A 13,390-nucleotide genomic window follows, 5' to 3' on the forward strand; every position below is an offset into this window, starting at 1 on the left:
GCAGCCAATCACCAGTGAGAGCACATGCACTATAAAGACAGGGGGCATCAGAGCTCCCGCTCATTCCAGTTGCAGCTAGCTAGGAGGACAGAGCTCACAGCCTGCAACACAGACATTCACCATGTGCTGAGTGCATCGACTGGTTAGGACAAGGCAAAGGTCTTTAGTTAAAGCTAGTATCGTATTAACCCACAGTCTAAGTAAGTTTAAACAGTTAATGATTCAATAAAATAGTGTTGCACTATTTCAAGTGTTGGTGACCTGTATGTGATCCAGAACACCCAACACATCAACTGCCCGTGGGAAAATCCTGCCCATTTCATCACCATAAACTTCTGGGAGCAGGTGTTTTGTCTCTGTATGTACCTGAACAAGTAAATAAACCTATATTAACTGATATCTTAGATTTTTAAAAAGCTTCACTTTTGCCAAACTGTCACTACTGGATTTAAAATGCCAACATGTAGTGGGGAGAGGTGTTTTTGACAGCATAATGATACACTGTTGTTACTTCATTAGTTCAGTGTCCAGCACAGTTTAGCAAATTTTATTTTACATTTTTAGTGGCTTTTGATAGTCAATTGTTGTAAATTAAGGGTTCGCCACTTATGCTATAATATATTGCAGCTTCAAATTATCTATTTTTTTCAAATGGTCAACTTCACAATTTTAATTTGCTTTCTAAATCAGCATTGATTTCCTTGTAATCAGGTATGTCTATATAAAATGTAACTGTGAGCTGGGACATATTTAGATAATATTAAGGTTACATCAACAAACAACCGAAATTTCAATAAAATAAACCTGACCTTAACAATAGCAAATACTTTTTTTTTCCATTATTGACTTTGGAAATAACTGAGATTAAAACTAATATTAAAGCAAATTATGTTTATCCTAATTGTTCAAGTTTACAGTAAAGTTTGACGAACATTTTATCATTTTGGATTGCATTTTAAATAATTTTCACAATCAATTTCATTTTTAACCTTCACGTGGACTGTATTCGAAGCTTCTTCGTGGAGAGGATGTTTCAACTTGTAGGAAAAACTAGAACCAGAGGAAACAACCTTAGACTAAAGGGACAATCCTTTAAAACAGAGCTGAGGAGGAATTTCTTCAGCCAGAGGGTGGTGAATCTGTGGAACTCTTTGCCGCAGAAGGCTGTGGAGGCCAAATCACTGAGTGTTTGTAATACAGAGATAGATAGGTTTTTGATTAATAAAAGAATCAGGTTATGGGGAGAAGGCAGGAGAATGGGGATGAGAAAAATATCAGGCATCGATCAGCAGGCTCGATGGGCCGAGTGGCCTAATTCTGCTCCTATGTCTTATGGTCTTATGATTCAGGACAAAAATACAAAAATATCTGTTGGAATTCACCAGTGACAAATGGAAAACCTTATGCGCGTAACTTTAAATCCAATGTACTTTTTACAAAATTCTGCAAGAAAGATTACTACTTTAAAAGAGGGAATTCAATACAATGCCTTGATAATCTGCTCAATCTGTAACTGTGTTTTACACACCAAATCCAGTCATCAGGTTTTTACATCCATCTCGGCAATATTGCTCGACTCCATTCCTGTTGTTACGAACATACCATCTACACATAAATTTGAGTACTCCAAGGCTCTCTGCCAACATTCCAGCTTCCACACACAATACTCTTGGACTTGGGTTTGTTGTACACAATGTGTGCAACCATAAGTTTGGCGAGCTCCTCTTGCTAGCTCCTTGTCCCCCAGCTATTAAATTAACAATCTCTTGGTAGTACAAAACTTGAATATTGCTGAAACGAGAGACATGCTGCTCAAACTGTTCATGCGGCATTCATCAGGATAAGTGCAAAAAATTACAAATTTTAAACATTCGCAACAATGCCTACTGCAGCATAATTTATTGTGTATTTGAAATTTGGCATTCTTGTGTTTGAGCCAATGGGGCCAGCCTTCTGCAGACTCCCCTCTTCTGATTCCAGACTTTGGATCTCCTCAGATTAGCCTGAGATGGGAGGATAATTAGCCACCTTGGTCTTCCTTCTGGGACTCATTTTCTAAACCTTTATTTGCCTCCCCACATTTTAAAAGCACGTCACAACTCATCTATGAAACCTAGTTTTTTGTCATGTTTCCCCAGCTCCCTTCTTCCTGGCTCCTATCGGCTTATTTGTGAGGTATCTGGTTGAAACATTTCTTTGAGAGTGCTACCTGAATGCGAGTTCCAATTTTTGTAGTTGTATCTTTTTAGTGTTGGACAGTCAAATCTGAAAAGTCAGCCAGCTACCTACAAATGCACAAGATAAAATCTAAGAAAGGGAATGTTTCCAGGTCGAGATGACCCTTCATCTCAAACCAGCAGGGGCTGGTTTAGCACACTGGGCTAAATCGCTGGCTTTGAAAGCAGATCAAGGCAGGGTAGCAGCACAGTTCAATTCCTGTACCAGCCTCCCCGAACAGGCGCCGGAATGTGGCAACTAGGGGCTTTTCACAGTAACTTTGTTTGAAGCTTACTTGTGACAATAAGCGATTTTCATTTCATTTCATCAGAACTGAAGATAGAAATGTATTTGGTTTTGAGCCAGTGGAAAGTAAGAAGGGATAGAAAGAACAAAATGGGAAGGTCTATGATGGGGGGGTTTGGCAGGAGAAATTAAATAACAACAGCCAATGTGAATGGTGATGGGTATTGTCAAGAAGCAAAAGATATGTCCAGCTTTAGTGTGAATAATTACAGAGCAGTCATTTGAATGTAACATGAAGGAATAAAGAAAGAAATAAGACAAGACTGTCCCAGCAAATTAAATAAAACATATAGAACACGATGAAGCAGAGGTTATTATCTAAAACAGTTGAACTTTATGTTCAGTCCAGAAGTCTGTAGAGTGCCGAGTTGAAAGATGAGGTACTGCTCCTCGAGCTTGAACTTCACTGAAACACCGCAGCAGACCAAGGACAGAAAGGTCAAAATGGTGCCAAGATAGAGGACTAAAATGACAAGTGACCGGAAGCTTGGGGTAAATTTTGGGCAGAGTGACCAATGCATAGGATTGTGGAGTTAAAACCTTAGAATGATCTTGGATGTACGACCACGGGAAAGAGGAACAGGAAAGGCCATTTGGCCCCTGGAGCTTACTATGCCATTCAATAAGATCACGGTTGCTCCGACATTCCTCATGTCCACTTTCCTGCCCTTTCCAGGTTACATTTAATTCCCTTACTGATCAAGAATCTACCTATCTCAGCCTTAAATCTATACAGGGACCCTGCTCTCACAGCTCTCTCTGGCAAAGAGTTCCATAGACTCTTAACCCTCTGATGACTTGCTCATAAAATTCTTTCTTGTGAATGTTCTGATACCAGTTGTAGAATAGGAAATGTTATAACCTGCCTGCTTACCATTGGCTGGGGACTAATGACAATCCCGCAATCCTTAGGGAGTATGAGCTTCCCCAATAAGGGGGGCGGAGAAATCATTAGCAGACTCCCTGCATAAATCGAGCTGGCCAGTTTGGAACCAGCTGGAGAGGAGTGAGCAACAAGGGATTTGCTGCTGCTGATATATAAATTATATGTATGTATGTATATATATATATATATGTATATAAAAATAATATATATATATATATATATGTTATAGTAAATGTAATTTCTTTCTATCCTTCAACTCGTGCTGGATTCTTCGTGGCCCTCACAAAAATGGCGATGAGGGTTAAAGTGGATAGCTGTCTACGTTGCTGAAGCCACCTCCCTGGATTTTTGTTGGATACAGGTTGGAAGTTTTTTTTCTGTTACACCACGCCTCTGTACGGACGTTTGGATGTTTTTGATGCTGCGGTGGAAAGTTGGAACCAGTACGCACAACGGATACGTTACTATTTCCAGGCAAACAACATGAAATGAAATGAAATGAAAATCACTTATTGTCACGAGTAGGCTTCAATGAACTTACTGTGAAAAGCCCCGAGTCGCCACATTCCGGCGCCTGTTCGGGGAGGCTGGTACGGGAATTGAACCCACGCTGCTGGCCTGCCTTGGTCTGCTTTAAAAGCCAACGATTTAGCCCAGTGAGCTAAACCAGCCCCTGACAACATCACCGAAAACGAGCGGCAGGTGGTCATTTTGCTCATCGCCTGCGGCCCGCATACGTTTGGGCTGATTAGGAGCCTTATGTACCCAGCTGCGCTGGACACCAAGGCATTTGATGAACTTGTGAACTTAGTGGGACAACATTTTAAACCAACCCCGTCCACGATAGTCCAGCGTTACTGGTTTCATACCGCTGAGAGGACCCCAGGAGAATCCCTTGCAGAGTTTCTGTCCAGGCTACGCAGGATTGTGGAGTATTGTGACTATGGTGAGACCTTGTCAGAAATGTTACACGACCATCGAGTTTGCGGTATTAACAAATGCGGCCACCCAGAGAAAGTTGTTAGCTGAGCCAACATTGACTTTTCAACAGACCATTCAAATAGTATTGTCCCGAGAGAGCGCAGAACGAGGAGTGTAGGAGCTACAAGGAATGGAGGTGCACGCCTTGGGGCACATCCCCTTCCATCCAAAAGCGTCTCCCCGCACCTCTGCAGGACCTTGGGCGGGGTGGCGTCTGGATCGGTGCCAGTGGCTGCCAGACGTTCCTCCCCGAGGGGAGCCTTCTCCAGAACCAATGGATGAGGAGCCATGTCAATGTCGGACTTGTGGGCGCTGATCCCATCGCGGACGCCGGTCCTGGGGGTGCCAGAGGCACCGTTGTTCCCACAGAAACTGGGGCCAGCCCAGGGGCCGTACCTTCCATGTGATCAACCTGTGGCGACTACTCCTGAGGACGTGGAGACGGAGGACGACTGCCTGCAGCTGCATTATATGGCAGCTCCCTGTGTGGCCCCCATTAAGGTGACGTACCGGTCAGTGGTCACCCGCTTGAGATTGAGTTGGACACTGGTGCAGCGGTCTCCGTGATCGTCCAGAGGACATTCGACCGTATCAAGCAGGGTATACAGACCCTTACATTAACCGACTCACAGGCCAGGTTGGCCAACTACACGGGGTTGGACATTGTAGGAACTACGATGACCCCTGTTGTTTATGGACATCAGGAGGGGCGTTTCCCACTTATCGTGGTGCGCAGCCATAGGCCCAGCCTGTTGGATCGGGACTGGTTGTGCCATTTGCGGCTGCAGTGGCAGCACATCCTCCAAACAGGTTCTGGAGGATTGACGGAGGCATTTGGATGGTACCCAGATGTATTCCAGCCTGGTTTGGGGAAAATAAAAGGGGCCTTAGCCCGTATCCAAGTCGAACCAGGAGCCACGCCATGCTATTTACGGGCGCGCCCGGTGCCTTACGCCTTGCTCGAGAAGTTAGAAGGAGAGCTCACTCGTTTGGAGTCCTTGGGTATTATCAGGCCCGTCTTTTTCGCTGACTGAGCAGCACGAATTGTACCTGTATTGAAGCCAGATGCAACAAGATGCTTGTGCGACGACGATAAACATACAGTGAATACGGCTTCCCGGCTCGACCGCTATCCAATGCCTCGCATAGAGGATCTCTACACGAAGCTTGCAGGCGGACTCTCGTTCACGAAATTAGATATGAGTCATGCCTACCTACAGTTGGAGCTGGACCCTGCCGCCCAGCCAAATGTAACTATTAATACACACCGCCTGTACGAATATACACGGTTGCCCTTTGGGGTATCCTCTGCCTGTGCTATTTTTTAACGTGTCATGGAGGGCATCTTGAGAAGTTTACCTCGTGTCGCTGTCTACTTAGACGACGTTTTGATTACGTCGGAGCAGGAACATTTGGAAAATTTGGAGGCTGTCCTTAGACGCTGTTCAGAGGCCGGAGTCTGTTTATGTCGTACAAAGTGCGTCTTTAAGGCGAAGGAAATAGTCTACCTGAGTTATCGGGTGGACCGCGAAGGTTTGCACCCCGTCGCAGAGAAATGCGTGCAATTCAACAGGTCCCCACCCCGACTGACACTTCGCATCTTCGTTCTTTTCTCGGCCTCGTAAACTATTACGGGAAGTTCCTCCCCAATATGGCAACTATGCTGGCCCCGTTGCACCTTCTGCAAAAGAAGAATCATACCTGGGTTTAGGGTCAGCCGCAAGAAACCGCTTTCCGGTGGGTAAAACAACAATTGTCGTCGTCTGGGTTACCAACCCACTATGATCCTGGAAAGCCTTTGCTCATAACGTGTGATGCATCCCCATATGGTATTGGGGCCGTCCTGCGCTGGGCTTTGTTGCTCGCTGCCTACGCGTATTCTCTGGAGCACAAACCAGGAACGCAGATAGGGAATGCCGACCTACTGAGCCGGTTGCCTTTATCGACCGGCCCCATGTCGACCCCCACGACCGGTGAGGTGGTTGCAACCCTAAATTTTATGGACTCCTTGCCTGTCACGGCATCACAGATCCGTGAGTGGACCCAGATGGAGCCAGTCCTATCAAAGGTTCGGCACATAGTCCTGTATGGTGGGCAGCATAGACAGCTCCCAGGCGAGTTGCGGGCATTTTCCTCCAACCTGTCAGAATTTAGCATGGGAGACGATCTCCTCTTTTGGGGGACTTGTGTGATTGTCCCGGAAAAAGGACAGGAGCTGATACTAAGGGACTTGCACAATGGGCATCCGGGTGTGACCAAAATGAAAATGATGGCCCGGAGTTATGTTTGGTGGCCAGGCCTCGACACCGACATTGAGAAGGTGGCCCAAAACTGCTCAATTTGCCAGGAGCATCAGAAGCTTCCGCTGGCCGTGCCCCTACATCACTGGGACTGGCCAGGGCGACCATGAGCGCGCTTGCATGTGGATTTCACTTGCCCTTTTCAAGGATCCATGTTCCTTCTATTAATTGATGCCCAGTCTAAATGGTTAGAGGTGCATAAGATGGTAGGCACAACGTCCTGCGCAACAATCGAGAAAATGTGATTGTCTTTCAGTACGCATGGCCTCCCCGAGGTGCTGGTCACGGACAACGGCACTCCGTTCACAAGTGAGGAGTTTGCGAGGTCCATTAAGATGAACAGCATACACCATATCTGCACCGCTCCATACCACCCGGCTTCCAATTGGTTGGCGAAGCGCGCTGTGCAGACTTTCAAACGGGCCTAAAGAAGCAGTCTTCCAGGTCTATGGACACTAGACTTTCTTGTTTTTTGTTTTCATACAGGACCACTCCACATGCGGTGACTGGGGTAGCTCCCACGGAACTGCTAATGGGCTGGCGACTTCGCACCTGCCTTAGCATGGTTTTCCCGGACATTGGCGCGAATGTACGCCACACTCAATAACGGCAGGGACATGGTTTTTCTCGGCATCGGCCGATTCGGCAGTTTGCGCCCGGTGACCCAGTGTTCGTTCAAAATTTTGCTGGTGGTGCCCAGTGTGCCCCTGGCGTTATCTTTCGCCGAACGGGCCCTATCTCTTACCAGGCGCAAGCCCAGGATCGTCTCCAGTGCAAGCATGTAGACCATGTTCAGTCCAGAAAACCATTTCTTCCAAAGATTCCCTGCCGCGGAGCTCATTTCTACAGCCACAGAGACCAGGCACAGTGGAGAGTATTCCTCACAATCTTTCTCTGGTGCCGCACTCAAAGCCTGCGGATGTCATTGCAGAACCGCGTGGAGATAGAGACGCCGGGATGACGGAGGTAGCGGACTCTGACTCCGAGATGGAAACACAGGATGCCTCAGAGGGGGAGTCCTCAGGCCCATGGGCCGTGGATGTACAACCATTACACCATTCATCACGGAATCGTCGTTCCCCGTCTCGTTACACACCGCCCGATCCAGCGCCTCGTGCAAATGGTGTCCAGCCGGCGGCAAAATGAGTCCGACGCCCTCTTTCGCCAGGGTCTTTGGTGGATTCCTTGGACTTTGAGGGGGGGGGATGTTATAACCTGCCTGCTTACCATTGGACGGGGACTAATGACGATCCCACAATCCTTAGGGAGTATTAGCTTCCCCAATAAGGGGGTTCCCCCAGTTTGGAACCAGCTGGAGAGGAGTGAGCAGCAAGGAAGTTGCTGCTGCTGCTGTTGTGTATATATATATGTTATTGTAAATAAATGTTATTTCTTTCTATCCTTCAACTTGTGCTGAATTCTTCGTGGCCCTCATAAAAGAAAAGTAGTGGAGTCGGTGACATAGTAATATTGTCATTGGACTAGTAATCCAGAGACCCAGGGTAATGCCCTAGGGACCCAGTTTTGAATTGCACCAGGAAAGATGGTGAAATTTGAATTCCATACAAAAATCAGGAATGAGAAGTCTACTGGTGGTCATCAAACCATTGTTGACTGCCATAAAAACCCATCTGGTTCACTTTACGGAAGGAAATCTGCCATCCTTACTTAGTCTGAGTCTATATGTGACTTCAAACCCACAGCAATGCCCTCTGAAATGGCCTAGAAAACCACTCCGTAAAAGAGCATTAAGGCTGGGCAACGAGTGCTGGCTGAGCCATTGATGCCCGCACCCCCTGAACAACTATTAAAGATATATAATTTAAGTACAATTGATGGCATATTTCACATTATATTGCCATTATGAAATGGAAACTAGATTTTGTGGGTAAATTCCTTTTATTCTTTTCCTGTTCTTTTCCGCTAATGTTTCCTTTAGGCTTCCTACTCACCAAGTTCAGGAAAGGACAGATGGACCTTCTGTTATTAAACCTGCATCAGTGCCATGCCAAAGTCCACCAAACTGGTCTAGCACTGCACTCACATTGATGTACCTACATCTCATCTACAGGAAAGCCCTTGGTCTTTGCTCAAAACCTTATCCAGCTTGTGACCAAAATTCTTTCCTACTCTTCACATTGCGACTCCAATAATAGAGACATTTTGAATAATTATAAATGTTACAACACCCGGACAATTCTAAGTGCAATGAATGACTAGTACTGCACATTTGCTGATGATGGCAAAACCTGGCCAATAGAATTTGGATGCATTCTCAACATCAGCATGGTTTTAAGCTTGGGCAGCATTGCACAGGTAGTAAAGACAACTCTTTTCCTTTGGTTAATATTCCAGGGTTAACAGAAGAAATAGATGCAAGTACCTGCTAGAATGGTAGAGATTCAGATACTCCCAAGATCCCTGCCCTGCCAAGCAGCATCATTGCACCTGATTGTCAATGTTCACATGGCCTCTTTCAATCCATTACAGTTCAAAAGGAATGTTTTCATTGCTTGTTGGGAATTTCACATTTTTGAAAAATATCCCTGCAAATTTGTAAAAGATTTGACATAATGTTTTCTGTCATAGACAGCAGCTACAAAGCTGACATCCATGTGTGACAAATGATAATGCACAGAATGTCCACGCAGAGGGACTTCTGTCCAGTTCTTACCAAGTACTTAAACTATACATGTGGATTTCATTATTTGAAAGACATAAAAACTTACCATAGTGAAGCATACCTTTAGTAAGTGTAATTACTGTGTCATTGTAAAAATGTAAAATCTGGCTGACAGATGTAAAATAATTTATTATACCTTTTTTCTGCTCAATCACAGATCTATTCAGATGAGAGACTCTTTGTTTGATTGTTTGGAAACCTGATCCAGTACATGAGCTGTGCAGACATAAAAGGGTGTTAATAAAAGAGCTGAAGTAGTGTGGCAATTTGAATGTCAAAGTCTAATGGCTGAGCAAATATTTGTGGATTTGTACCTCATGCAATTGATATTCAATTTAAAAAATACTTAAGTGAGCAATTAAGTTTTATTAGATCTGTAACTTGAGTTGTTGCTTCATTGTTGTATTTCGGCTCAGTGGTTAACACTGCTGCTTCACAGCGCCAGGGACCCAGGTTCAATTCCAGCCTTGAGTTACTGTCTGCGTGGGTTTCCTCCGGGTGCTCCAGTTGCCTCCCACAGTCAAAATAAGTGCAGGTTCGGTGGATTGGCCATGCTAAATTGTCCCCTGAGTATCACAAAGATGTGAAGGTTAGGTGGGTTTACGGGGATAGGGCAAAGAAATGGGCCTAACTAGGATGCTCTTTCACAGGGTCGGTGCAGATTCGATGGGAGAATGGCCTCCTTCTGCATTGTATGAATTCTATGGTTCTTTGCAGGATCCTCCAATTGCAAGGTGAATCTAGGTCATTTGCCAACCCCAGTAAATGGCGTGAAAATATAATTGTTACTTATTTATTTCATCATCACAAATGAGTAAATAAGAACATAATCCTTCAACAACAGGGGGCAAAGACTTCCCATCCATGTAGAGTTGTTGGCACCAATTGCAAAATATCATCCTCGTTAAATGTGTTTTGTGAGCTGCACTATTATTCTTTCTCGAATGTGTTTGGCTGGACTCCTGGAAATTGCTTTGTATGTATGCGCAGGGGAGGTTTTAAATGAAACTGGTATCTCATTAAGCTGACTGGGTAGAATTCATTATTGACCAAGGTTTCGCAAATCAGCAAACTTCCAAATAGGTTTGCCTTCGCCAGATGACTCAAATATTCTTTAGCAAGTGAGGTTGCCTAGCAACAGATTTTATAGTACACTTTCAGAACAAAACATTCAGTTGTAAGAACCAAAACAGCTCAGTGTTTTTTAAATTTGGGCCATGCTGTACACTGCAAAATATGTTTGACTAGCATGATAATACGCTAGTCATCTGGATTTTTAAATCTGTTTTGTAGAAAAGATGGGTTGAGAAACAAATTATTGACTGGGATGAACTGTGCCAGGTCAAGAAATCAGAACACAGCAATCAAACATGTGCAAGCGGTAAGAATTAAAGATTTCAAGTTACATGAGTTTGTGCAGGGTCCATTCTGCAGGCTTAGTTCAAGTCCTTGTAAAGTTAAAAATGTAACACAATACTATTTTCAAATTTAACGTGATCGACCCATATGGAGAAAGACCACATTAGTAGTTACCTTGCTATTCAAACACAGGCATTTGGAAAAAAATGTTTATTGCCTTATGATTAATTGTGTTGCCAATATACCTTGGGTAGTTGACATTGTAACATGCAGAAGTTTTACCACTAGACAGATAGAAAATATCTTCCATGAAATTGAGGTTGCTTTCTGTGATGGCTCGCGACAAACACTGGAGACTTCCAATTGTTAACAAAGGGAAGTAACAGGCACAGAACACTTGGCCGTAATCTTCCGGCTTCATTGCGCGCTCGCTCAAGCGAAACGAGGCCGGTAAATAGCGGGAGAAGCCAAAAATGAGAACCACGCCAGGCGGCAAACAGTTTGCATGCAACCACCCCCTCCCGTAGGCAAAATCGGGATTTCACCATCGTGAGGTGAGAAACCAATTATCACCAGTTAAGCCCAATTTCCATACAATTAACGGGAGCCACCCCATATCCAACAGCCTCCCATCATTCAGCAGCCTCCCCAGCAAGTGCTCACACTGGTGCTGATCAATACTCCTTTTGAAAAACGTGAACCTGGTGGAAGGGCTTCTGTGGGAGCCGAGGAGGTGGGTAGGTCACAGGCAAACAGCCTGGAGGCGCTAGGATTGCCACACCAGTGCTCGGTGGTGGGTGAGGGAACCTTAGCTGGGGGTGGGGGACACTCTGCAGGGGTGAGCTGTCATAGGAGAGTGGGGAGGGATGCTGGGGGGCAACTGGGCGGCAATCGCTCATGGCACCACCATGCTAACCCCTGGATGGTTTACCCATTCTGGGAGCAACCCTTGTCCCTGCCCGTCTGCCAAAACGCCCACCCACAACCCACCACTCCCCAACTGCCAAGGCCTCTGGCCGTGCGGCTGAAGGCTCTTGCTGATAGGCAATCGTGTTTAAGTGAGCACTTCACACAACCCAAGTGGATCCCCGTGGGTGGGCCATGTAGCATGTGGGAGTCATTGCCTAGAATCCCAATCAGACCTTGATGCATGGACTTTAAACTAGCAAGTTGGGGGGAAGGGAAGTGTAAAGCTATGGACAGTATAATGGATAATGGAGATCAGGGCAGCAGGTTACGTGACAGGTTATTATGTAGAGATATGGGTTCAAAGACAAGGAAAATTAGGAGAAAGCGTGAGAGGAAAAATAAATTGCGAAAAGTTACTGATCAAGGTGTTAGGATTCATAACAAAGACATGAAAAACAGCATAAGTGTACTTTACCTGAATGCTCGTAGTATACGAAATAAGGTAAATAAGTTGGTGGCGCAAATCATCGTGAATGACTATGATTTAGTGGCCATTACTGAAACATGGTTAAAAGATGGTCACGACTGGGAGTTAAATATCCAAGGTTATCAGAGTATACGAAAGGATAGAATGGACGGTAAGGGCGGTGGTGTAGCTTTGTTGTTTAAGGATGGCATCCGGGCAATAGTAAGGGATGATATTGGTGCTATGGAGGACAAGGTTGAATCAATTTGGGTGGAAATCAGGAATAGTAAGGCGAAAAGGTCACTGATAGGAGTAGTCTATAGGCCACCAAATAGTAACAGGATGGTAGGGCAAGCAATAAGCAAAGAAATAACGGATGCATGTAGAAATGGTACAGCGGTTATCATGGGAGATTTAAATCTGCATATCGATTGGTTTAACCAGGTTGGTAAAGGCAGCCTTGAGGAGGAGTTTATAGAATGTGCCCGGGATAATTTCCTGGAACAGTATGTAATGGAACCTACAAGGGAACAAGCGGTCCTAGATCTGGTCCTGTGTAATGAGGCAGGATTGATTAATGATCTCATAGTTTGGGATCCTCTTGGAAGGAGCGACCACAATATGGTGGAATTTAAAATACAGTTGGAGGATGACAAGGTAAAATCAAACACTAGTGTTTTGTGCTTAAACAAAGTCGATTACAATGGGATGAGAGAAGAACTAGCTAAGGTAGACTGGGAGCAAAGACTTCATGGTGAAGCAGTTGAGGAACAGTGGAGAACCTTCCAAGCGATCTTTCACAGTGTTCAGAAAAGGTTCATACCGACAAAAAAGAAAGACGGTAGAAAGGGGAAAAATCAACCATGGATATCTAAGGAGGTGAGGGAGAGTATCAAATTGAAGGAAAAAACATACAAAGTGGCAAAAAATTAGTGGGAGACTAGAGGACTGGGAAGTCTTTAGGGGACAACAGAAAGCTACTAAAAAAGCTATAAAGAAGAGTAAGGTTGACGATGAAAGTAAACTGGCTCAGAACATAAAAGCAGTTAGTAAAAGCTTCTACAAATATATAAGACAAAAAAGAGTGGCTAAGGTAAATATTGGTCCTTTGGAAGATGAGAAGGGAGATTTAATAATAGGAGACGGGGAAATGGCTGAGGAGCTGAACAGGTTTTTTGGGTCAGTCTTCACAGTGGAGGACACAAATAACATGCCAGTGACTGATGGAAATAAGGATATGATAGGTGAGGACCTTGAGATGATTGTAATCACTAAGGAGGCAG

At 44.8% G+C, this 13,390-nt stretch overlaps 1 protein-coding gene across 6 annotated transcripts in view; it reads left to right on the forward strand.

Moving 5' to 3' along the window:
• gulp1b (GULP PTB domain containing engulfment adaptor 1b) overlaps positions 1-13,390 on the forward strand; it is a 645,746-nt gene that overhangs the window by 278,487 nt on the left and 353,869 nt on the right. Inside the window, exon 1 of one of the 6 annotated variants that reach the window (XM_072477960.1) lies at positions 10,601-10,754. The exons of the other annotated variants lie outside the window; for them this stretch is intronic. The gene's annotated coding sequence lies outside the window, so the exon portion shown is untranslated. Of the gene's footprint in view, positions 1-10,600; positions 10,755-13,390 lie in introns of those variants that run through there. 6 annotated transcript variants of the gene reach the window in all.

This window comes from Scyliorhinus torazame, chromosome 2, assembly GCF_047496885.1.
Source record: "Scyliorhinus torazame isolate Kashiwa2021f chromosome 2, sScyTor2.1, whole genome shotgun sequence".
In the NCBI taxonomy this organism is placed as follows: domain Eukaryota; kingdom Metazoa; phylum Chordata; class Chondrichthyes; order Carcharhiniformes; family Scyliorhinidae; genus Scyliorhinus; species Scyliorhinus torazame.